Here is a 27,086-nt window from a genome sequence, read left to right on the forward strand (position 1 = left end):
AAAGTGGCTATCCCAATGGTATCTACACACAGCTGTGTATAATCACACACATTTTCTCGCTCAGCTTTTATTTAACTGCATTTTAGGATACAGATTATATTGAAGACTCTAAGAAATAAAGTTCCATTGCACTGTAAGTTGCAAAGGGAAATGTTATATACATGAGCTGAGCTGATGTATTCTACCTCAGGCAGGGCTGGAGGAGATGGCTCAGTGGGGTAAGTATCAGATTTTGTAAACTTAAATTTCCTGAAACCAGAGGTTTGAATACTGACTTTCCCAAGGTCACAGTGAGTCAGTGACAGAGGTGAAAATAGGATCCCAGATTCCCATTCACGTGCCATATCCACTGGACCGCAACCACCTCCTCTATCTTATCAAAGATGAACAAAACAAAATGCTTACAGCCACCAGAATACGCACCAGGAAAAACAGAGCACAAGCATGGCCTTTTATACCCAAGGATAAAAATAATTAAAAACAATATAACAAATATGAAGATCACCGTAAAGCTTTATTGTCATATCTCCATTTTGCCAGACTTCTTCCTGCAGGGGATAAAGGTGTAGCTGTTGCCATTCCACTTCTCCCTCTCCCTTTTCAGATGACACAGGAGTTCTACCACTCTCATCAGGAGAGCATGAGAGGGTGTGAAAGGCACACTGGCACCTGCTAGAACAGAGGAAGGAGAACCAACAACAGGAACAGTTTCTCTTTCACTGTGGGAAGCAGAGGACAGCTACTTCTCCCCTCCTTCCCCAACACTGGACAGCCATAAGAGGGACAGGTAGGGCTGTAAATTGTGTACTGTCATGGGGTACACTGGCTCCTTAAGATCTAGGGGGAAAGTGTGCAGAGCCATATTACCTCATTCCAAGGGGCTTGTTCAAAGACAAATGTGTGGGTCAACAGACACAAGCCCTGGGAGAGAAAAAATGGTTTTGGGAGGGAGTAGTTTGTGGGAGAAAACTCAGCCTGTTGAGTCTGTCAAGAACGCTTGAAGTTTGGGAGGTCAATGTTCCCATCTTCTCTCAACGAAATGGAATCTGGGAAATACAGATCCCCCTGGGGCTTCTGGGATTTGTAGGGGTCCACAGGAAGACATGATGAGAAGGGGACAGCCTCTTGCCTGATAGTAGGAGAGTCTGGGTAGGGAGATTCTGCAATGGCTTTCTCTTCTTTTTGCAAATAAATTCTAGCTGTTTATTATTTACTTTAGCCACCAGATCTCTGGGGAGAGTTTGGAATCTTACCAGGAGTGCCTGGGAGGAAGATATTTGAGGATGGGACCATTTTGTTTGTTTTGTACTTTATTACAAGGCTTTCTGTCTGTCTGTTTGTTTGGACTTTGCCACCAGATCTCAGGGAAGAGTCTCGATTGTACAGAGAAAGAAATGCCCCAGGGATGGGGCCATATTGTTTGGTTGTTTTTACATTCTACAGGCATGGCCTTCTGCACACATCAGCCTGCCATACAACCCATCTGTGACAATACTTAGAAATGGATAGTCCTCATGTTCAATTGAAGGACTAGTTTCTCTGAGTACTCCCTCATCTGGATGCGCTGAAGTTGAGGGGTATGGTGAGTGATCACCTGCAGACTTCCTTTGATGTGAAGCAGCAGCAACAAGAGGCAAAATTCTCTAGGCTATAAGCACAGCAACATTATCTTCCAATGATATCAAGGGCACAGGGCAGGACCTTTGCTTATGACCATAGGTGCTGGAACTAGGAGTGCTGGGGTGCTGCTGCACCTCCTGGCTTGAAGTGGTTTCCATTATATACAGGACTTAAAGTTTGATTCAATGGCTCTCAGTACCCCCGCTATACAAATTGTTCCAGCACCCCTGCTTATGACCAGGATGAGAGGCACAATTAGAATAAGATAGTAATGAATCCATAGCCACCTAGGACAATCACAACTGTCACTATGCCTCACACAAACTACACAGGCCCCTAGTACCTGAACTACAGGAGAATCTCCATTAGCTATTTACTTTATATAGCCTATGACACACAGATGAGTAGTTCTTCATCCCATCAATAGGGAGCAGTGGTATACATACATATTAGTATGTTACAATACAATACACTCAGGGTGGGACATGAAGGTAAAATTATTATTTTCTTTTTTAGACTGGGCTTGTATGTTAAATGAACTGTTAGTGTTTCTGTTTAATGTAGAGCCAGACTTTCATTTCTTCATCCACAACAGTCAATCTTGGCTCTGTGCTCACAGCAGTGTCCAGAGAAAAACACTGCAGTTTTTAATCCAGCGAAGAAACAATTGACTGGCTCTTTCATAGTCTCATCAATTCAATAAAGTCTAGATTATGACCTAACTTCTCACCTTGTTTAAGGGCAGCACAACTATGTCCCACCCTAGAAGCAGCTCTGGGGAGGGATTATGACTCAGAAAGGAATTGATCCCAGGGGAAGTAAATTACTGAAGTCTTTGACAGGGCATTCCTCAATCCCCAACCCTTCTGTCCTTTCTCTTCCCTCTTCCTTGCAGGAAGGAAGCAGCAGATTCTTTGCAGCACCTGCTTTCTCTCCCTAACTAAGCACAGAATCATGACTGGGGCAGGCCGTGGCATTGCCACATAAGGACAAATGGCAGTTTTGCCCATAGACCCAAGAATGTGAGATGTGGAAGGCTGAATTTAATCTCACCATTCTTAGCCAATTAGAACTATTAATTTTCTCCTCCAGCAAATGAACATTTTTGGAAGTCTGGTATCCAGCATTATAGTAACTCCAATACAGTATTTAAAAGGAAAAACATCATTATTTGGCTCTAGGATACAGAATTTGCTTCAGTACAAATTGTAGTAAATTGCCACCTCAGTACAAATAGGTAAGTAACCTGGAACACCAAGAACTCTTCTAAGAAAACAATTCTGAATAGGTTCCAAGAGGGAACAAATGCCCTGCACTAGAGCCCCATACTTTTAGAACCAGTTTTTGTGGACTAGCTGGCTAATACATATATTTTTCTTTGCTTATTTTAATTCCATTGCTGTTAATAATTCCTCTCCTTCCTTAGTAAAACTTGTAGACAGTTATCATTTCTTTTCTTAAAAGATTATTTGATTAAGATGGACATATTTAGTTCTTTTAAAAATCAGCCTGAGTCCTGTTCCTTATTTTTTACTCCCCTGAATTTTATCCAATAATTCCTCCATCTAGCCCATAATTTTTTGGGTTAGCGCATATATTATAGAAAGACATCCAATCTTAATTTAAAGATGTCAAGTCATGGGGAATCCACTACACATCTCTTGGTAAATTGTTCCATCAGTTAATTACCCACACTGTTAAAAATGTGCCCCTGGTTTCCATTTTGCAGTTTAAACTTTCAGCCACTGGATCTTCTTATGCCTTTGTTAAAGAGCCTCACTACCATCAGAAAACTTCTTGTGTAGGTACTTACAGCCTGTGATCAAGTCACCTCTTAACCTACTCTTTGATAACTAAATAGTAGAGTTGGGCAGAGAAAGCTAATTCCATTTCACAGAGGATTTAGATCAGTGGTGAGCAACCTGTGGCCTGTCAGTGTAATCTGCTGGCGGGCCGCCAGACAGTTTGTTTCCATTTGTATGGCCGCCCGCAGCTCCCAGTGGCCGCGGTTTGCCGTTCCCAGCCAATGGTAGCTGCGGGAAACAGCGGCCAGGCCCATGCCAATGAAAATTTTTTTAAAGAATTTTTTCTGACCAGTTCTACTATATAAATTGATTTTAAATTTTTCATGGTAAGGCAGGTATTTGAGACCTTGAATCATTCTTGTACCTCTATTTGAACTACTTCTGTAGTTGCTTCTTAAATTTTATCTTTTAAATTATATAGTGGAACAGTATTTGTCTCACTATCTGTATTTTCCTTTTTGATGTACTGTACTGCATACATATGAACTTACCATCACAAGGGAAGTCTCATAAATATATTTTGATGTGTGGTGGATGTTGTACATATATGTACAAATATAATTGTGATAAAAGTTTAATGTATACATTCCCCTGCCCTCAGAGCTTTGTATTTTAAAAATATGATTGGGTGTGATGTTGCGATGGGTTTTATATTATAACAAGGACTGTTATATTAGGAATCTTAACTTTTTAAATATATTTTTAAATAATGTGCACTATTTTTTCTATTAAATCTTTGTTGCTTTGGGCAAGATGCTGCAAATACTTATGCATGTGGATACTTTGCTACTACTGTGGAGATTTCTTCGGGGGGGGGGAAGGGGACGGTGACCCCCCCCCACTTCCACCGAGGGGGGATAGCAGTGTTATGCAGAGACCCCCTTGTCCCTAACTGCATTGTGACAAACTTGTCCCCCAAAGGGAGGACGTTACCCCTCATAGGGTGTCTGAGAGACTTGCCCACTGGGATACCTCCCCCTTCGTGTCACAGCAGCAGCCCTCACAGGGACGGGGGGGGCTCCCCCCGCAGAGGAACGCAACGTGTGTTTGTGAGGCAGCCTCTGGAATCTCCCCGCGCCCCCTCAGGTTTCAAAAGCCTCCCGGCGCGAGCCTCGCTCACAAGACACTAAAAGCCCGCGCGATCGTCACGAGCTTCATTCAGCCAATCAAAGAGTGATGCCGCTCGACACGCAGCTATAATAAGCCTGAGGAAGGGATTGGGAATCACTACGCAAATTACGTAACTGTACTAAAGGTCTGGGTAAAAGCGCACGAGGGCCGCAGCTCACAGCGCGCTGCGTGCACATGCGCACTCATACTCCCCCAGCCCGGCGCGGACTAGTTTCTGACTACATCACCCAAGATACACTTGGGCATCCCGTGAGCACGTGTCCGTAGGGGCCTGCGCGTGCGCCTTGAGGCTGAGTAGGCATTGGCTGTGGCAGCCCGCGTGATGATGACGCTCTGGGGCAAGTCCTAGTAGCTAGGCGATAAGGCAGTGGAGGGGGAGGGAGGAGGCGGTGGCCGTTGCTGCAGCGGCGTTCCCGGTGGCGGAGGAGGCGGTGTCACCGTGGGGCCTCCCGAGTGCGCGGACGGAGGCGATCGCCGGAAGGGGGAAGTGGCAGGTAAGGGGCTGCGGAGCGGGACGTTACGCCAGGGTCGCCGGGGCCTGCGCGGGGGGCTCTGGGGGTTGGGCCCTTCCCCGTGTCGTTCCACTGGGGCCGGGGCATCCTTCATCCCCCTCTGGCGGGGCAGGGGATGCGGACACTGGTGCGAGGGCTGGGGAGACTCCAATTCCCCCAACAAATATCTGAACTGATGCCAGCACCAGGGCTGGCGAGAAATCAAGTTGGAGTAATAGTGTTTGCTTACATTCATAAAGCACTCGGAGATCTTTCGCTGAAGAGTGCTTTATGTGCGTGAAGTATTGTAAGTGGGTCACGAAGCCTCCTATAAGCTATGAACTTTGTTGTCCGTCTGGCAGGGGGATTCTGCCATCCTGATCCTCATGGGTGGACTAAAACTCTATGTAACATAAGAATCAGGAGTTTTTAGTTTGCCTGCCCATGGGAACTTGTCTACACCCCAGCATTAATGTTAGGTAGTTCAGCAGATTGAGGGAGATACTGAAAACTTTCTGTGTGGGAGGAAAAACAGTCATTCTGGTTGAAGCTCAGTACAGCCAAATAAGCAAAACCCAAACAGTTCTGACTGAGACTTAAATGAGTTACTCTTTTTAAAAATAAATTGTATTTTTTTTTTGCCATAACACTGTACAGAGATACAAAAGTGGTATCACTACACACTTACAGGATATATAATCAACCAAGTGCTCACCCATTATGTACAACAATACAATAAAAATGTAAAAGGTGAGAGGGTCACTGTTCTGCGTAGAGGATACTATATGTGTTTCAGGATATTTAAAGCATTGAATAAGACAAAAAGGTGGAATTGATTCCATGACTTCTTGGACATGTCTCCATATTGGCTATATGTCAACAAATATTCAACTATTACTCAATGTTAGATTATAACCTCTTTGACACGTGTACTTTGCCATCTTGCATCTGTAAACTGCCATGCACATTTGTCACTGCAGAAACTGTTCTGCATATTTATTCCTTATTTAAAATTGCACCTATTAGTGTAATTGAGGAGGTTTTTAGGTGAGTAGCTAATTTTCTCTTCAATGATTTAATTTGTTAAAATTATCCTTATGGTATAACCCTCTTTTTAAGACTTGGAAATGAAGTCTTTACTTGGCATGTTTGACTGCAATAGGGTATGGAAGTAGAACATTAACAGTGTCAGAACACTTTAACTTCTGAGGAAAATAATTATGGTCTCCCCAGAAATCAGTCTTTGAAATTCTTAATTATGTGATGTGTAACTTTCCTACCTTACCAAAAGCAGTCTATAAAATACTTCAGAACAGAAAAATTACTAACTTTCATGTTGATAAGTGCTGAATTGACAACTGGGAATTGCCCCCTGGGATTTCAGGTGGAGCACAGGCAGAAAGCAGAGTAAGTTTCCCCACACCACCCTTCTGCATGCTTCAACTGTGTTTGGAAGGACTGCCTTTAGGGGAGAAGGAAACATCGTCACCCTGTCTCATTTGTTACTTGGCCAGCAGGGGTTCCAGTTAGTGCCAGTTGTAGTGATGGTTTTGTCGTGTGGACACGTTTTGTAGGGATTTTATTGATAAATCATTTGTTAGGCCTTGTCTACATCCCGACACGTTACCATATTTGTACACTTGCCAATGGTTCTGTTAACTGCATTCAGCCTAAAGATCAGCTTAGTAGTCCGTGTGGAACAGGACGGTCCTGTTTAGTATTATGTCAGTGATGAAATATTTAATATTATTTATTCTAATTTAACCTGTTAAACCAGGTTAGTAAATCAGATTGTAGACAAGAGTTTGAGCATGGTAAAATGTCATAGTATTTGATCTGGCCTCTGAAGGGTAACTATTGAGCTGGGCTGAATCTGAACCAGTGATGTAGAGGTGAAAGGCTCAGTCCCACTATCAATCCCAACTCAGTCCAGGCCATCAAACTGATCTTTCCTAAGTGCAGTTAAAATGTGAGGTGAGGGGAAGGGATTGTTTTACAGCAGACTGATATAGCAGCAACTCCTATGGTGAATGTTTGTTTCTCTTAGTGATCTGATTTATCATCAATGAGAAAACACTTGATTAACAAAAGTGCTTTCCTAATGGGAAACCTCTCATTGTAAAATAACCTACCTCCTTAGTACACCAGTAATGTGTATGGTTCACTGGGTCACTACATGGTCACCTTTGGAACATTAACTATCATCACTGCTGAAACAGTTTAGTTAAACCTCATCAGGTCTGAAGGCCTGTCTAAACAACTTGACCATTTTTCTTCTAACTTTCCACCAGTAACATTCCATGACGAGTAGTAATAGTGATGGTACTAGTGTGGGCAGACGCTGATGCCCACTAGCATGTTAATAATTGTGGATGAGATTCTTGCAAACTCTCTGACCCCTTTACACTAGGTGTAAAGGACAAGACATCACAAGGGATCCTTAAAAGCCTGTTTGTACAGGTGCTTGAGTTGCCATTGATCAGTTAGTGAAGGGGTGGTTATCAGTAACTGCACTTGGCAGTGGGCTCATAATGCTAGTGTCTTCTCTAACACTTAGTCAAAACTGACCATAGAGAACCTTCAATTGAATATTTGAGGTGGTGAATTTTGAGTGATCTTGCTTCATTCCAACACATTACAAAATAAAAAGTGAGGCCCCTCTGATGGTCTCATCAGACCAGCACTTGTGCTGCTGTTTCAGACACTGCAACATTCTTGTGTCTCAATGTACTAAGTATTAGAACACTAATAGCTTTCTGAAAAGCCATTCCAAGGCTATGTAGTTGTGTAATCATGCTGTGAAATATATGAAAGGAATAGACTCGCTTCTCCCTCTCCGGAGACCCTGTTTGTCTACACACCAGAAAAATCTTGACAAAGAAATTTTGTGGGGGAAGTTTTCAGGGTTTGCATTAAGTAATGTACTCAATGAACTAAGTGTCTAAGTAAAATTTACATTTTCAAATGGAAAGAAGTCATTTTTCAAAGGCTAATGTATTTATGGTTTGAGAGTCTGGACTTTAGTACTTCGGTGGGTAGCTGAGAAAAGAACCTGCTACACAGGAGTATGACGCAGTTATGAAAAGTGTTTGGGGGAAAGACTGTATCACTTTAAATCTTTTCATTCTTTGATAGAGCTTTGGAAGTATAAAATTGAATTTGTTTTAAACAAATGTTTTCCCCTTGCTTTCAGCAGGCGCACTGATTTTGTAGGGTTGTGCCTGGATGGTGGATTAGTGGCTCTAAGCAATTAATTGGTCTTGATAAATAAGGATTATGAAAGAAATCAGTTTGCAAAAAGTAAGGGTGTGGTGGCAAAATTAGTTTTGTTTTTGGCCACCCATTCTTAGTCTTTGAAATGGCTAGTTTCTAGATTCCCCCCCCCCGCATTCACTTCTGATAACTAACATAGGCTTCTATTATTCAAATCACATGGGTTCAGTACACAGCATCCTATTTTCAGAGCATAGTTTATTAAAAGCAAGAGAAGAGCCTCTTCAAAGCCCTGCAATAAGATGTGTGGAAGGGTTGTTTCTGCCCACCACTTGGCAGTAACTATGTGGTCGATCTGGAATCTGAGACTTGTGATTCTAATGTCAGAAGATCAATCATAAAAACTAGCTGGAGCATAAATGTTACAAGATATGTGCTTATTGGACAAGTTAGTTGAATCGTCTAGGTAGAAATAAAAGGCCTAACTTAACCCAGTTCAGGCCAACAGGACAAACCTCCAGGTTTACTTTGAGGGCACATGAAATGGCAAAAACCTTTGTGTATACAGAAAGCTATGTATTGCATTGCAAGGTTGTGGTCAGTGTGAGATGTTTTGCTGGCTGCCTTCTGGAAAGTAGTTTCATCTGCTAAGGCTGCTTTTCACTTGGGCCTGGTCTATGCTTAATGTAACTACAGCGTTCCAGGGTGTGAAAGTCGCATCCCTGAGCACCACAGCTATGCTGACCTAATCCACTGTGTGCATGTGGCTAGGTCAATGGAATAATTCTTAGAGGCTCTTAGAGGTGGATTACCTACAGTGTTGGAAAAACCTTTCTGTTGCTGTTGGAAGCATCTGTGCTGTGGCACTACAGTGGTGTAGCTGCAGCCTGTAGCTGTGCTGCTGTAGCACTGTAGTGTAGACATGGCCTTGGTTTGAGAGGTGATTAATAACTGAACTTAAACAGGGGAGCACTGGCAGAGTTAGGGAGCTCAGGAATTTAAATGAGCCCTTTCAATGTTGATACTTAAAAACAAACTTTTCCTTGCACACGTTAACTCAGATTTTTAGATTTCATTTTTAATGATTTAATTTACTAGTCAGTTTTACTCCTTCTTGGCACACACGGTGCTATTTTGTTTGAATTTCCAACACTGCATGGAAATGTCTAAATCACTGTGTGTTTGAGTCACATCCTGGTGTGGGGGGAAGAAGGGAGTGGCTAAAAACCAAAACAATTTTTCACAGTCTAAATGTTGGGCTCTAGACTTGTTGACTTGCTTAGTATTGCTTGAGTAGACACCATCTGGCATAGAGGTGAGACAGCCATGGAATAAAGATGAGCAGATTAGATACAAGATGTTGTATGCATGGTGGCATGTATTCATTATGAGTTCCTTTTCTCTTTTCCAAAATTACGGGTCTGTGTGTGCTGCTGTAATGAAACATTCCTCATGGAGGAATACTAGCCTCTTTCTTTCCAGTCCATAAGGATCTCCCCAGTTTTCTGAAAGCTGTTTGAGACAACATTCAGTAAAATAAAAGCACTTGAATGATGGGGAATCTTGGATGCTGACTAGCTGCTTATGGGGGTCATGTGATTTAGTGCAGGATCACTTGCAGAATCACATCCTTACACCTATAGGTCAGTACAGGGTTCTTGGCATGAAGTTATGTCCATGTAGGGAAAACTTGCATTAGGATGGATTTCAGTATCATTAGAGTACTCAGCTTTGGCCATGAAATTTAATGGAGTCCTCTGGGAATGTGACACTTGCTGTAACTCACTATTAGCAGGGCTAACAAAGCCCTCTGAGAACAGAAGATAAAACCAGGCACTGTTAACAGAAGGAAAAAGAGGGCTTTGGAGCGGCTGGAGTACTGGCCAAAAGTACCTGGCACCCGACTGTTATTGTAATACAAACAATTATAGCAGAATGAAAGCTTTCTGTTTCAAGCTTGTCTCTAAGTGCTGTAAAATCTACATGTTTACTTGAATTGTTTTGAAATGTAGTGTGTCTCATCAGAGGTGTGGGGTTCTGTTAGTGATCTAAATTTGGGGCCATTTGACCAAGGGATACAGCCCGTGGGGGGGAAGAAGGGGAGGGAAAGACAGCTTTTCTTAAAGTTGAGAGATTCTGGCAGCCTCTTTATGCTCACAGATTGATATCAAACCAGGGCTCAGCTAATCACACCAGGGTGTCCCATGCTTTACAGTTACCCCCAAATTACATGCACCCTCTGAGGGAAATCAAATTTAAATCTGAATTCAAAAGATTTTGCTTTTCCAATTAAGCTCATCATAAGCCTCATGGTTATTTCTGTCCCTATTGAGCATGTGCAAAGAGGCTAACTCTCTGGATAACTACTTCTACATCACAGGACCTTGGTGGCTTCAAAGACATGATGCTCGGATTCAATGACCACAACATCTACTGAGGCAGAAATCCGAAATAAAAAAGAGGCATGTTGCCCCAATCTGCCTCTATCAAAGGGAGATTTTTATTTTGGTCAGATGTAATCTGAGCACAACTGAACATTCAGAGGGCATTGAATCTATTTTTTGAAAATAAAATAAACTACACAAGGAAATACTGAGAAGAAAAGGTGATTAAGGGTGGAAGAGTAGGTGGGAATAGGGAGAGAGGGGTTGGGGAATAAAGAGATGGGACACTGGGAAGGGGACATGAGAGTGAGTTATAGGGGGGCTGGGAGTGCCTGTCAGGTCCCACATTCCTCTTCTGTTTGTGTGCCTTAATCTAGTGGCCCCAGCTCATCTGTAGGGATGTAACCCCCCTTCTCCTCTTCAAGGGAGCCAGGTTTTAGGGGGGGCTTTCCTATCTGGAGGGTCTGAATCCCTCTACCTACCCTGTATGTGAGCTGGGATCTGTCCCACCAGTGGTTCCTGAAGCCTGGTCCCTCTCCTGTGTAGGTGCCAGGATCTTGGGGGATCTTGCCTATCTTTGGGGGTGTGACTCTCTTCCCTGCTCCCCTCTTGTGAGCCAGGGTCTCGGAGGGGCTTGCCTTTCTGTTGGTGTCTGAGCCCTTCTCCCCAACTCCCATCCCTTGTGAGCCAGGATCTGGGTAAACCCTGCCCCTCTCTGGGGACCTTAGAAAAGGCATGCACCAAGAACACAGCTGAGACTGGGGTCAGGAGCTGAGAACATGAAAAATTCCGGCCTGGGGATGGGTGAAAGGGAACACCTATTGACATGAGTGAAGCAGTTCACTTGTTTCGTAACTATTGTTTCAAGCTATTTTAATCACCATGGGGGGTATTCTCTATCAGATGAGAACATCTCATTGAGATGAATGGGACACCTTTCTGAGCCTGCGAATTGAATTTTGAAATCCACCTTGGGCAGAAAACTGAGAATGAACTGAAAACATTTGGGAAAAATCAGCCTGTGTCACTGTTCGGTGTGGTGTGTGTTGTTTTTTTTTTGTTTTTTTTTTAGAAATGTTATGAGTACAGCAAAATAGAAGATGCTGAAACTGTCTTTAAAAAGAAAATAAATTTACACATGAAAATGCTTACTGGGAGAGGAGGGGTGATTAGGTGTGCAAGAAAGGCAATAGGGGCTGAGGGGTTTGGGTCTGCAGCAAGGAATGGGTGTATTATGGGAATGAGTGGTAGGAGAGGGAAGAGGGGTCTGGAGGCTTAGGGGAGGGAAGAGGGGTCTGGAGGCTTAGGGGAGGGAGGGGGGTAAGGATTAAGGGGAATGGGAGGGGAGAAGATGGGAGGGGTTGGAGAACTGTGAGTAGCAGAGGGAGTTGGGGATTTTAGATGTGGTGGGGCCTGTCAGACCTGAATTCTCCCCTTCCCTATATGTGCTGGGATCTGGGGGAGTCTTGGTTCTTTGCAGGGGGTCTGAGCCCCTCTCCCTGCCCACCATGTGTTCAGGGATCTGGGGAAACACTGCTCCTTTTGGGGTGTCTGAGCTCCTCTTCTATGTGAGCTGAGATCTGGGGTGGAGGGAATGAAGGTAACACATAAACTAGGGCTGGCGCACGATTTAAAAAATAGAATCCCATTTATTTAAATTTGTGGATGTTTTCTACATTTTCAAATGTATTGATTTCAATTACAACACAGAATGCAAAGTGTACAGTGCTCACTTTATATTTATTTCTCTTACAAATATTTGAACTGTAAAGAAAATAAAAGAAATAGTATTTTTCAATTCACCTCATCCAAGTACTGTAGTGCAATATCTATCGTGAAAGCGCAACTTACAAATGTAGATTTTTTGTTTATTTGTTACATAATTGCACTCAAAAACAAATCAATGTAAAACTTTAGAGCCTACAAGTCCACTCAGTCCTATTTCTTGTTTGTTCAGCCAATCGCTGAACAAGTTTGTTTACACTTGCAGGAGATAATGCTGCCCGCTTGTTCACAATGTCACCTGAAAGTGAGAACAAGCATTCACATGGCACTGTGTTAGCCGGCGTCACAAGATATTTACTTTCCAGATGCGCTAAAGATTCATATGTCCTTTCATGCTTCAACCACCATTCCAGAGGACATGCTTCCATGCTGATGACAGGTTCTGCTCAATAACAATCCAAAGCAGTGCAGACTGATGCATGTTCGTTTTCATTCTTTGAGTCCGATGCCACCATTTTTTTCTGGTGGTTTGGGTTCTGTTGTTTCTGCGTCCAAGTGTTGCTCTTTTAAGACTTCTGAAAGAATGCTCCACTCCTCGTCCCTCTCAAATTTTGGACGGCACTTCAGATTCTTAAACCTTGGGTCGAGTGCTGTAGCTAGCTTTAGAAATCTCACACTGGTACCTTCTTTGCCTTTTGTCAAATCTGCAGCGAAAGTGTTCTTAAAATGAACAGCATGTGCTGAGTCATCATCTGAGACTACTATAACATGAAATATATGGCAGAATGCGGGTAAAACAGAACAGGAGACATACAATTCTCCCCCAAGGAGTTCAATCACAAATTTAATTAACACATTTTTTAACAAGCATCATCAGCATGGAAGCATGTCCTCTGGAATGGTGGCCGAAGCATGAAAGGGCATATGGGTGTTTAGCATATCTGGCATGTAAATACCTTGCAATGCTGGCTACAAAAGTCCCATGCAAACTCCTGTTCTCACTTTCTGGTGACATTGTAAATAAGAATTGGGCAGCATTATCTCCCATAAGTATAAACAAACTTGTTTGTCTTAGCAATTGGCTGAACAAGAAGTAGGACTGAATGGACTTGTAGGCTCTAAAGTTTTACATTGGTTTGTTTTTTAGTGCAGTTATGTAACAAACAAAAATCTACATTTGTAAGTTGCGCTTTCATTGTAGAGATTGCACTACAGTACTTGTATGAGGTGATTTTTTTTTTTCATTTTTACAGTGTAAATATTTTTAATAAAAAATATAAAGTGAGCACTGTACACTTTATATTCTGTGTTGTAATTGAAATAAATATTTGATTTTCAATGTTTTGAAATATATTTATAATTTAAATTGGTATTCTATTTAACACTGCAATTAAAACTGCAATTAATCACGACTATTTTTTAATCTAGTTAATTTGTTTTGCGTTGATCGCTTGAGTTAACTGCAAATAAGTAAAAGCCCTGCTTTTTACGTATAGCCATATATACTTGTTCATATGTCCATGCAAACATGGATACATTTCTTTTTCACCTATAACAAATCTGTTTTTCCCCACCTGTAAAACCAATTTTTTGCAATTTCTTGTGTCTCCAAATTAATAAATTTTCCCCCTGGTGTCCACTTCAAATTAACCTGTACTCTTCTGTAGTTTATCAGCTCTATCAAACTTGACAGCAGTTCTTCAAAGCTCAGTTATCAAGCTTTCCCCAGATAGCTGATTTCACTGATTCTCTGCTTGTGGTGTAATTTTTCCCCATCCTTCAGAGGACTGTGGGTTCTGCTCCCCCTTGCTTAAAGATGAGGCCATTTGTGCTGCCTCTAGGATGGGGATCTGGAGCCAGATCCCCAGATGTAGTGAAACATAAGGCAAAGGACCCCTGGAACAGGGTGGGAATGATAGCTTCTTACTTGCTCTGAATGAGTGGAATGGTTTTGGTTTGTCCTGGTATAATGCAGCAATTATTATATGTATTGATATCTGCTTATTGCTAGAATAGCATGGCACTCTTAAAATACTGTTACATATGTGAAGTGCAAGGTCTAAAATGAGACCTGATGTTTTAATTGTTTAATCAATTGTGCACATTCATATAATTCGCTAGCAGATAAGTGATACCATATGAGGGCATTATGGGACCCACCCTGGCTTGCTAAACTTCGATGTCACTTTGTAATCCTGCTGATTTTGCTGAAGGAGTACGCGTTTGTGCTATTTCGATTAATCTCTACACGAATTCTTTGGAGTGTTGCAGTGGGGCTTAGGGCACAGCTTTCAGTAATGAAGATCCATACAGCTAATTCAAAGCCTTTTGTTAAAATTCATGCTGCCTTCTACGGAACATTCAATGAACGTGGAGGCTTTAAATCTATGGAGCAGGAAAAGAAGCACTTGCACTCGTTAGGTAGCTCTTGGGTTCTATAGAATTAATATGCATAATGCATTTGAATCTAATCAGTAGATTCCTTTTGTTAGTGCCGGTCGAACTCTGGTATTAGTAAAAGTGCCTAGATCTAGGCCTCCCAATCTGAAAGTGGAGTTTCTTCAGAAAGCCAGTGCAATGGAAAACGTGGGCATGGCCAAGACTGGCTTTTATCTCAAGAATATTGGCAGGTTACAGTCTGAAAAGGAAAGTTATCTAGTAGTTGGAGCAAGAAGCCTGGTGGCTAAAAAATTTGAGATTAACTTTTTTGTCGCTCTCTGAACAAATTGTTTAACTTGTTTGAACTGGTAACTGAAGCATGTTTTTGCAATGTAGGTCTACTACTGCAATGCACTTCATAGTGGGTTGCTTCAGGAGCAAACTGCATATCATATATAATCCATGAATTTACTGGATCATTCCAAGCTTCTAATGCTTTAAATACCATCTTGCTCTCGTGGTTTGGTGGAGTTCTTGGACTTGAATTATGTAGAACAAGGGTTCTCAAACTGGGGGTCGGGACCCCTCAAGGGGTCACGAGGTTATTACGTGGGGGGGGTCACAAGCTGTTGGCCTCCACCCCAAACCCCGCTTTGCATCCAGCATTTATAATGGTGTTAAATATATAAAAAAGTGTTTTTAATTTATAAGGGGGATCGCACTCAGAGGCTGTCATAACTATAAAAGGAAGGGTAACAGCTCTCTGTGTACAGTACTAAAATCCCTCCTGGTCAAAGACTCCAAAATCCTTTTACCTGTAAAGGGTTAAGAAGCTCGGGTAACCTGGCTGACACCTGACCCAGAGGACCAATGAGGGGACAAGATACTTTCAAATCTTGGGGGGGGAAAGGCTTTTGTGTGTGTCCTTTGTTTAAGGGGTTGTTCGCTCTTGGGACTGAGAGGGACCAGACATCAATCCAGGTTCTCCCCATCTTTCTAAACAAGTCTCTCTTATTTCAAAATTGTAAGTAAGCCAGGCAAGGCGTCTTAGATTTACTTTGTTTTCTCAACTTGTAAATGTACCTTTTACCAGAGTGCTTATCTTGTTTGCTATACTTTGAACCTAAGACAGAGGGGATTCCTCTGAGCTCTTTAAGTTTGATTAGCCTGTAAAGTTATTTTCCATACTGATTTTGCAGAGATGATTTTTACCTTTTGCTTTAATTAAAAGCCTTCTTTTTAAAAACCTGATTGATTTCTCCTTGTTTTAAGATCCAAAGGGGGTTTGGATCTGTATTCACCAGGAGTTGGTGAAAGGAAGGAGGGGGGAAGGGTCAATTTCTCCTTGTTTAAAATCCAAGGAGTTTGGATCTGTATTCACCAGGGAATTGGTGAAAGGTTTCTCAAGGCTTCCCAGGGAGGGAATTCTTAAGATGGTGGCAGCGGACCAGAGCTAAGCTGGTAGATAAGCTTAGAAGTTTTCATGCAGGCCCCTACATTTGTACCCTAAAGTTCAAAGTAGGGATACAGCCTTGACAGAGGCTTGCTATTTGAAAGGGGTCACCAGTACACAAGTTTGAGAATCCCTGATGTAGAACCCGTTCCAGTGTCCTGGAGCTGTGAAAAAGATAGGTTAAATTTAACCTGTTACCTCTACTGGGTTTCTTGCTGTTCTTTGGATCTGTGTTCCTTGGCTAAAGTATAGACTGGAGAATTATTATGAATTTTTAGGGTTATTAGCTAAAATAGTTTTGAAGACAATGGGAAATTCAGAGAGCAAAATAAAGATGGTTAGATAATGTCAAATTGAACTCAACATTGGTTATTGCAATTTTCAAGAAACAATAAATCAGTTCAGTTTAACTCAAGGTCTTATCATAATCTTGGTACAAAGACAAACTTCTATCCTAGTTCTATGCTGACTAGTCTGAGCCAGATGATTTTGGTATTAATATGGAACTATGGATCCTTAAATATGTATCCTTATTTACTTCAATCAAGCTTGTCTGCCATTGGAATTATGAGACTGCTCATGTCAGTTGAAACAATTCCAAAGTAGCATTTAGAAATATAGACAAGTTACTTAAATATCAAAATGTCAAAATTGACTTGTCCAGGTGTTTCTCATAGCCAAGGTTTGCCACTTGTACACACACACGTCATACATTAATTCCAAAATTTAATATGCCAATAATTATTTTGATATTTTAATTTCTATGCAGTTCCATCAGTTCAGTAAACTCTGATGCCACTTCAGTGAAACAGTGGTAAAATCTTTAGCTTATGAGCCAATTTAAAGCTTCTTCCCAGCTGTCTAAAAAGACATCAATTTTCTTGACCACAATCTGTGATTTATTTATTTTTTAGACTGAACTCTTTGAAACACTCAGGGTTTCTTGCAACTAACTTTTCTGGACGTACCCTAAGACTAAACTAGTTAGTAAAACACAGGTACACATCATACATTGTAGTCATTCAGAGGCTTTTAATTCAGGTACATATGAAATGCTGCTAACAAAATAACGGTCATCACTTGGGTAAATAAGTAGCAAAATAACTTATAAGTATCAGTTGGAAGTAGCACAAAAGTGAGTTCACCAGCTTCATAGTCTCAATGGCTGGTTTCTTGGGAGAGTTCATTTAGGTGACTCAGGGAATTAATGACAGCTGTGTTCTTATTCTCTTTCCAGACTTTTCAGTGGTCTCTCCTAAAAGACAAAGTGAATAAGGTGCTTGTCAGCAACAAGGTGTTAGTTGTAAAGCCTCCAAGCAGGGGTTGTTCTAGCTGGCTAGGCAGCAGCAGTCGCTCAGTCTCTCTTATCCAGATGTTCTGATTTTAGGGAGCAACTTGTTGAACAACACAGGGCATTTTGTACCTTTTTTTGTTTGTTTTTTTGTTAGCATTGCCTGGTTCTTCCTCTTAACAATGCTGACATGGCCAGTCAGAAAGGGACGTTTTTGGAAGACTTGAAATGTCCAATCAGCATACAAGTTGTCCTTATCATTTAATGAGAAAATAAGGCCTGTCCTTTATGGTTTCTGACAAGTTTGTCTGGAATATTCCAGTATCTTTGTGCAGAACATCCTGTGCTATAGCATTTTATGAAAGACATGTTGGGCCATATTCAACAACTGCTGTCTTAGCTCTGATCAGGAGCCTATTTCTGCAAGTTACTTTTGGTGGACCCCTTTGTGAAGTGGTTCTTTGGCTACCAACTTTGCATGACTCCATCTTCTTTCCATCAGCACCTTTAGCTATCTGTAGAAATTTCAATTTTTAAGCTAGAACATAGTTGTTACATCGTTTCTGGATGGTTTTTTGTTTAGTTGTTCATCCTGCAGCAATATAAAATAAGTTGATTCATTTACTTGATCCATGTCCAGTAGATATAAGAATTAATTAAATAATACAGAACAGCTGTCCATTCCTCTGTACCATACTTGATTGTTTCCTACATTTTGTGGTAAGGTTAGTAGGAACGTTTCATATGTGACACTGAGCAACCGTATGACTCAAACGGTTAATCAGGTCTTATAGCATTTTGAGTGGTTCACTTTAAAGATTTACACTTCACATTAACTCCTCAACATACCATTTGAACGTATCAGATTCTTTAATACAAAACAAATATTTTATTAGATATACATTCATTAAAGATTAGTACTATATTTGATTGCATTTCTATTTAAATTAGACACCAGGCTCTGAACTATTAGCAATACAGTGATGCCCCTATTTTATATTAGGTATTGTGCATAAGTTAACTTATTGTTATATATGCTATCAATGAACAAATGTATAGTGTGTCTGGGTTTTTTTCCTATTTGAGAGAACTACATCTTTGCTGCCAAATCTGTACAGCTGCTTGAACGCTGGCTAAAGGATTGAAGTCACATTGAGCTGCAGAAAGATGACTTCAGTGGCAGAAAAATGGATCTCATAACCGGTTGTTCATAAGATCAGTGTTGATAAAGTTGGGGTTCAACTGTATTTTGACTGTGGTCAGGTTCCCTACGCAATGAAACTTCCTCAAACAGAAAGGGGTCTTTTACAGAATGCCTTTAGATAGAAAATTAAAACTGAGTTTCTTTGGATTGATTTATCTAGTAACATTATACCTTGATTTTGTGTCAAGTAGCATATCTTGATCTAACTAGCTCTATTACAGATTTATAGGCATAAAGCATATAAAATAGGAGAAAAAGGTAAGAGGAAATGACTTCACAACTTAGCAAGAATTTGTGGCTAAGCCTAGCTAATTATCTGCTGTAGTAATTCAACATCCATTTCCTCTGTTTGAAACACAGAAACGGCATCTGCTGTTTGGCATGATTTAAAGGTTTAGGCCTAAATTATGCCAAGATTTTAGCTTATATGTGGATGTCCATAATATTAAACTCCGTGTTTTTTGTATTGTCATTGCATTAAGTAAGGGTGGTGGAATGTTGCCTCCTATCAGGGGATGAGACAAAGAGCTTTTAAAGGGGAACATCATATCTTGTATGCTTATTGATTTGGGCTTACATATTCTGTTTGGTGCACATCCAAAAAGAACTATAGAACAAAAGTGTAAAACAGGCATATAAACCATCTGATCTGCTTTCTTGTGGTTCTCTGCATGATTCAGTTTTCAGGCAAACCGCTTGTTTATAAATGGGACATTACTGTAGAAATAAAAGGAAGAGCTTGTTTGGAAATCTTCTTAAGCAACTGATTGGCTAGGTGCTAGCCACTGGCTTTCTAGCCCGGTCTCCCTTAATGGGGAACAAGATCTGTGGTCTGAAAACGGTGTAATATCCTGAAGAGAACAGACAAACTAAAGACAGCAAGGGGGTTTAGTTAAGAGACTGACTGACCAGCTTTATAACTGATGCCAGGGGAAGATTCATGGCTTAAATAAGGAACACAGCCTTATCCAAATTGTCAGCCTGTATAGATCCAGTACTGTTTTTCATGTTTGCCCTTGTTGCTGCTGTCTCTGTTTTTGTAGTTCCACTTTGTGTTTTCTGCTTCCTTTGAAGGCTTTTTGAGGCCTGGCCGCAGCACTGATTGTACATGAGTTAAAGAAATAACATGACAGTAATGCATTCTAAGAGTCCCTGTCATTCTCTCTAACTATTCTGCTACCACCAGGGTGGCTGCTGGTGTCCTAATGCTACTTAATTTTGTAATACATCTCTTACTGGGGCAATTTCTGGGCTTTTGTGTGGTGGGGAGAGGGAGTACTAAGTACTCTTGACAATCTATTTTCTCTTTCACTCCTCTCCAAAGGCCCAGCATGATGATCCAGAATCTGTTGGTGATACTTTGCATCTGCCATAAAGGGCCAGTTATTTCATTTTACTTGTAACCTTGTTCTCTACAATCACTTTGAGTGCATACACACCAAGGCCTCCTTTCCTTTTTTGTAGGATTCTCATGGGTGTCTGGTAATCTTGTGCCAACGTGGAATGGAGGGTTAAAGGAGTAGTAGCAATGTGTTAAAGCTTGGTAAGGCTAGGAAAGAAATAATCACACCAAAGATCAGCATTCATTAAGAGGTGGATTGCTGCTAAGACAGTTAAGATGTGTCGTATTTTACTTTTAGCTCTATGCTCGAGATGTAAAATTTATGTTCAAACTGTGCCTTTATTGTACGTTCTGATATGTCAGAGCTATGGTACTTCCTTCACTCTGTCGTAAGGGCAAACTCTACCTATCATTTTATCCATCTCTGATATAGACTATCTGTTAACAACATTTGCTCAACTGGTGTTGAATAATCAGGTATGTCAATACTCTACTGCAGGGGCAGGCAACCTTTCAGAAGCGGTGTGCCGAGTCTTCATTTATTCTCTTTAATTTAAGGTTTCGTGTGCCGGTAATACAAGTTAACGTTTTTTAGAAGGTCTCTCTCTCTAAGTCTACATTATATAACTAAACTATTGTTGTATGTAAAGTAAACAAGGTTTTCAAAATGTTTAAGAAGCTACATTTAAAATTAAATTAAAATGCTGATCTTACGCCGCCAGCCTGCTCAGCCCGCTGCCAGCCTGGGGTTCTGTTCACCTAGGCCTGCAGTGGGCTGAGCAGGGCGACTCGAGGTCAGGGCAGAGGGCTGGGGTGTGTGTGTGGAGGTGCAGGGCAGAAGGCTGGGTGTTGGGGGGGACTTGAGGTCAGGGCAGAGGGCTGGTGTGTGTGTGTGGAGGTGCAGGGCAAAAGGCTGGGTGTGGCGGGGGGTTCAGGGCAGAAGGCTGGGGGTGTGTGGAGGTGCAGGGCAGAAGGCTGGGTGTTGGGGGGACTCGAGGTCAGGGCAGAGGGCTGGGGGTGTGGGGGGTGCAGGGTAGAAGGCTGAGTGTGTGTGGGGAGGTCAGGGCAGAAGGCTGGGTGGGTGTTGCGGGGAGGTCAGGGCAGAGGGCTGGGGTGCTCGGCTCGTGGGGGTCCTCCCAGCCCCCTGCCCTAAGCAGCTCATGGCAGGGGGCTGGGAGGGATATGCCCTGTTCCACCCCCTTCCCCCAGGCCCGTCCCTACCTCTCTCTGCCTGCTCTACGGAGCTGTGTGCAGCCTGCCGCTCTTCCCCCTCCCCCTCGCAAGGGCCATGTGGGCAGGGAGAGGGAGGAGGAGGGGCAGAGGGGCCGGAGTGCACCAAGCTGTGGGGAAAAAGCGGGGGAGGAGGGAAACTTGGCTGCCGCAGGACCAAGCTTCTGCCTCCTGCCCCCGCAGGGGAGAGCAGTGGGCGGGGGGGCTGAGTGGGGCGGGGGGCCGGGACCCCCCCCACCGCTCTCCCCTGCCGGGGCAGAAGGCAGAAGCTTGGTCCTGCGGCAGCCAAGCTTCCCTCCTCCCCTGCTTCTTCCCCTAGCGTGGCGCTTTCCGGCCCCTCCACCCCTCCTCCTCTCACCGGCAGGCAGCATGCCATTCAGAATCGGCTCGTGTGCCGTGTTTGGCACGCGTGCCGTAGGTTGCCGACCCCTGCTCTACTGTATTCATTGTGCAGTAACTACTTTGGAAGGATGGCACGAAAGGGTCACTGTCAGGGGAACAGAGATGATGCACCAATCTTGTGCATCACTTTTAGCATAAATCCAAAGTACATCCTCTGAGATTAAGGGGTTGATAGTGCAGACCTTACTGATCGTGTGGGTAACCTGGGTCCATTTCTGATCTTTCTGGACTGGAAATCAGGGTCTTGGAGTTGTTGCAGGGATGCTTCAAAAAAGCAGACTTTAACAAACTGAGAACAGGTAGGTAGGGGTCCCATGGGAAGAACTTCTAAGGGTTAAAGGAGTTCAGGAGAGATGACTGACTGTTTCTGAAGGAGACCGTATAAAGGCACTCCTGCAAACTATCCCAGTGCGAAGGAAAGCGCCATATTGGCTTCTTCCTATCAGGAGCTCTTTAATGACCTGAAAATCAAAAGGGAAGCCTACAAAAAGTGGAAACACGGACAAATTGCTAAGGAGATATATGAAAGAATAGCACAAGCGTGTAGGGACAAAATCAAAAAGGCTAAGGCACAAAATGAGTTACACCTAGCAAGGGACACACAAGGCAATAAGAGGTTCTTTATATACATAAGATGAAGGAAAGTGTGGGTCTTCTACTTAATGTGGAAGGAGAGCTGCTAATTGATGGCATTAAGAAGGCTGAGGTGTTTAATGCCTATTTTGCTTCAGTCTTCACTAAAGTTAGTTGTGACCAGATACTTAACATAATTTAACATTTAATAAGGGGAAGGAGCACAAGCCAAAATAGGACAAGAACAGGTTAACTACTGGAATAGGCTTCCAAGGGAGGTTGTGGAATCAGTATCATTGGAGGTATTTAAGAACAGGTTGGATAAACACCTGTCGGAGTGGCCTAGGACAGTTTGCTTAGTTCTGCCTTAGCTCAGGGGACTGGACTTGATGATTTCTTGAGGTTCTTTTCAGCTCTACATTTCTATGATTCAGTGACTGTACAATCCACTGTCTGTGGATGAAGGTAACTTCTCATGCTATTTGATACCAATCGCTTTCAGCTGATTCTTTAATGTAGTTGTATCAAACTTAGACAGTCCAAATCAATCTCCTGTCACACATCACAATAAAGTTGTTGCAACAAACAAAACATGATTACAAGCTCCATGACTTATTCTCTCTGCTTCAGTAGTTCTTTATGTAAATGCCTTAGCATTTATCTAGCAGTTAGACTCATGAATGTTCTGTTCACATAACCTCTTGAAGGCCTACAGAAGTTAAAATCCCAAATTCCAACACCTTTACCAATATGCAATCAATATCCCAACAGCCACACTAAGAGTTTTATCAACACATTCCCACCTAAAGTTTTAAATGTACTGTAAATAGCACATAATGTTGCCTTTTGGGAGGGCATTCAGCACATATCGGTAAACATACTAAAATGTCATCTATTTAAATAAGCAGAATACTTGAACAACTTCCATCTATGTGCCCTTGGCAATGGGTGGGGGAGGGGAAACCAAAATGAGGTGATCATATAGGATAGACCAACTTTATATTGTCCCTTCTAGGAGAGAAGTAGCTCTTGGTAGTAGGTAAAGATCTGTTACAGATGTATAACTTGAGAGACTGTCTGTGGTCTAGCAATAATGGTGACATCTTGGGGATGACTAACACCCATTTGTATTATTTGTCTTTCAGTAGAATGTTGCCTAATGACTGTATTGTTACTGTGACTGAGTTACTGGCACTCTCAAATTAGTGAGTCAGCAAACATAATGAAAAAGGAGAGAATTATATGGTATGTGGATTACTTAAATCTTGAATTGGAGGTCATACTTTTTTAAGGGATGTGACATTTAATGAGTATGTGTCAGAATGTTATACTGACTGCAAATACAGATTGCTAAGGAAAGTCACAGGAAGTGCATTCTACTAGTTTTTCCTGAGAAGAATGAAATCAGTTGGGCAGTCAGTTGAGTCCTTTGCTTGGAATACAGGCATAGGCAAAGTCAAAGGCTATTTTGATGAATAGCATGAAGGACAGACAACTTAGCTTAAAGGTTTTGTTCTCCCTTCAGTGATAACAAGTCCAGCTGAATTTCTGGAATACTGAGAGTACCGAGGCTTTCCATCTTCAGTTGCCAACAGACTGCTGGGGTGAGAAACCTATTGTATGAACTTTAGATAGGGATGTGGCTGGTACTTATCAAACTACTACATTATTATTTGTGTTTTTAGTGATCTCTTGTCACATCTGTTCCAACTCTCCTTTTCTATTCTGAGATATTTGTACATATAGTCCTCTTCTGCTCTGTTTCAAAAGTTCATCTTTTTACTCCCCTCTCCTGGGCTGAGGTGAGGATATACATAAAAGGTGGTCTCAAGTTGGCCTGCAAGTAAGTGAGTGTGTGTGTGTTTTTTTTAATAAGTGCTCTGTATACTTTGCAACTCCAATGATACTGTAGTCCCTTATATAAACCCACACTAACTTCAGTTAGTGACAGTTAAGGTTGCATAAGGGCAAACCCCATCAATTCAAAACCTGAAACGCATGGACATAAGTTAAAGGAAAAGTCATCTCTTGCGTTCTTTATTGCTTTCACATTGCTCACAACATTGCTGATAATACTCTAGAACAATAGTTCTCAATGGGGGGTCCTTGAGCCCTTTCAAGGGGGCCACGGGGCCCCAGGGTTGAAGCCCTGATCCCCTGTGCCCCCCGTGGAGCTGAAGTTGGGAGGCACGGGGCTGAAGCCCTGGTGCCCAGCGAAGGCCTGAAGCCCCAATCCGTGGTGCCACCTTCACCCCTCCCCCCAGTGCCCCCCACTGGGCTGAAGCTGGGAGGCATGGGACTGAAGCTGGAAGGCACGGGCCTGAATCCCTGAGCCCTGGTGCTCCCTGTGGGGCAGGAGCCTTGAGCCCATGGGCAGAGTTGGGGACATGGAGGGCATTTCCCGCCTCCACCCCCCAAACTGCAACGCAAGAGCAGGCAGTCCTGGGGGTGGCTCTACAGTTCCCCACCCCATTACCTCTCCGCACCCCCTGGACAGGTCGGAGGCGGGAAGACGGGCAGCTGCTGCTCTGGCTGGTGCCATGGAGCAGGCAGCAGCAGTGTTCCCTCCTCTCCTGCTGGTGCCCCTAGTTGAAGCTGCTTCTCAGCTCTCAGCCCCATTTGCTCCTGCAGAGGCAGCTGATAAGATTCCCCTGGGTGGGGAGACCTGGCTCCATGGCTGGCAGACCCCTCCGGGAACGGGGACCTCAGGGTAGTCCTCCCAGCACAAAGCCCTTATACCCCTCTCCCTGCACCCTGAGCTACCCCCCTGCTTGCACACAGCCCCTAGCTACCCCCTCTCTGCACCCTAAGATGTTTTCAAACTTTTTGAGCTAAGCCCCCCACCTTTGAGTTATAATTTTTGGTTGCAACCCCCCCCCCCCAACCCAGACAGGCTGGGTGGCCTGCTGAGGTGAGTCGGGGGTGGAGGTGGCACTCTCTCCCTGGACCCTACCATGCGGAGGTGGCTTGAGCCCCACTGGCCCCTGTCCCCCTCAAATAGAAGTCAAACTACACCTATGCTCAAGGCCCCTGGCCCGAGGCGCCCCCCTGCTGTGCCCTGGAGTTTTTATATCATGTCAAGGGGGGCCTCAGAGAGAAAAAGGTTGAGAACCCCTGCTCTAGAACCCTTCACTTCGACCTCCAACAGATCACACAAAGCAATGCATAACTCATATTCCTCAAATCTGACTGTCACACATTGCATATATTTAGGAAGTTGTTTTGCCTTAACAGTATTGAGCTTATGAGTAAACTTTTGTGCTAGAGTGCAAGTTTGAAGTTGGTGTGCATATTGCTTTTTGGTATCTGTTGGAGGTTGCAGTGAAAGCCTTATGAAGTATGGGAGTGCTCTAGGCTAGTGGGTTTTTTTGTTTTGTGTCCTCCCCCCCTCCCCTGATGACCAGTCTGTGGATTGGTGCTGGTCTCTGAGGTCTCCCTGACACAGTTTAGGAAGGCAGCAAGCTGGTCTCTGGAATCAAAAAGATTGCAAAACACTGCTCTGTGCAATGTAAAAGTGGCACAGAGTGCAGAAAAGTCTTTCCATCTTGGGTTTTGAGTTGGTGGAGTGCATCCTGATTCAACTTTAGCTGTCACTAAAGTTTTTTGAGATGGGTTTGATGTACTGCAGTGGTTAGGTCTACAAAGTCGCGTGTGGGGAGGAGATGATGACAGTGACTGAAACGAGATACCTGTATGTCATGCTATAATTTACAGATAATTGTGTCCTTGTTTTTTCCCATGGTCTATTATTAAAAACAGACTGGAGTTCATGGCCTTGGTCAATAATAATAGTGAGGTACATGGGATTATAATCTAGTTATTAAAGGTAAGGTTTGAAATCAATCTCTTTCCAAGTTCAGGGAACTTCTCTTAGGCTACAGAGATATTTGATGGGGAAGTCTTCTCACTTGCATATACCTCCAGATTGAGTTTTTATCTTGAGCAGCTGTTCCAGCATCACTGTTGCACTCAGTGGTTTGGCTTGTCACACTTCTTTATGGCAAAAAAAGTGAAAAATCATGACACAAAGAAACAGGACCTAATGTATAGCTACTGTTTTATTAATTGGCACAGAACATATCCAAGAGTGCTTTAGTTTCCTGTCAAATAATGTCTGAAAATAGTTGGGGCAACCCATTTTGGAACTTTTTTTTTTTGTAGCTTTGCTGAACACTTTTATATTTCTGTATCAAACCAGAAAACTGACATTGTGTGTGTCTTGCCATTTTATTAAGACTCTTTTAAAATATAAGTTTAAAACTCATGTTGAACTGAAAACTTCTGACTCAACCTTAACTCTAGAGTGGTAACCAGCAATTCCAGTTACATATAATCTTCCTCACTATTACAACACACATCCATTCCAAAACCATCCAGCAAACAACCCCCATCTGAAAAACAAAACTGAGGAAGTACAAATCAATGGCTTCACAATTATTTCATAATTAAAGTATGTTTTAATACATAAACAAAACTATTATCCGTGCTTGAGTCACCCTATTGCTCCATATCCAATTCCCTTAGCTACAACTGCTTGGGTATTTTCAGTCTTCATTGAAGACTTTGCCTTTGGTCTAATCCATGTTATGCAAAATTTAGCAAACAAATATAATTTGAAGCATTAGTCATTGACAGTGTTGAGGGTCAACAACATATCTCCCATTTTGCTTGCATTCTCCCAGAATCACATACCTCATCACTGTCCTGCAGCTGCTTATCAATCATACAGCTGAGCTCTCTCCCTACATTGTGTAGTCATGAAAAAATTGTGTGAACCATGGCATTGGTGGGTCTCTGATGTCAGTGTGGACACAAGTTGTCCATGTTAGGTAGAAATATAATT

At 42.6% G+C, this 27,086-nt stretch overlaps 1 protein-coding gene across 1 annotated transcript in view; it reads left to right on the forward strand.

The window, feature by feature from the left end:
* Nucleotides 1–4,991: 4,991 nt before the first annotated feature.
* ADIPOR2 (adiponectin receptor 2) overlaps nt 4,992–27,086 on the forward strand; it is a 78,669-nt gene continuing 56,574 nt past the window's right edge. The window contains exon 1 of the mRNA XM_065416518.1: nt 4,992–5,050. The gene's annotated coding sequence lies outside the window, so the exon portion shown is untranslated. The remainder of the gene's footprint in view (nt 5,051–27,086) is intronic.

This window comes from Emys orbicularis, chromosome 1, assembly GCF_028017835.1.
Source record: "Emys orbicularis isolate rEmyOrb1 chromosome 1, rEmyOrb1.hap1, whole genome shotgun sequence".
NCBI classification, from domain to species: domain Eukaryota; kingdom Metazoa; phylum Chordata; order Testudines; family Emydidae; genus Emys; species Emys orbicularis.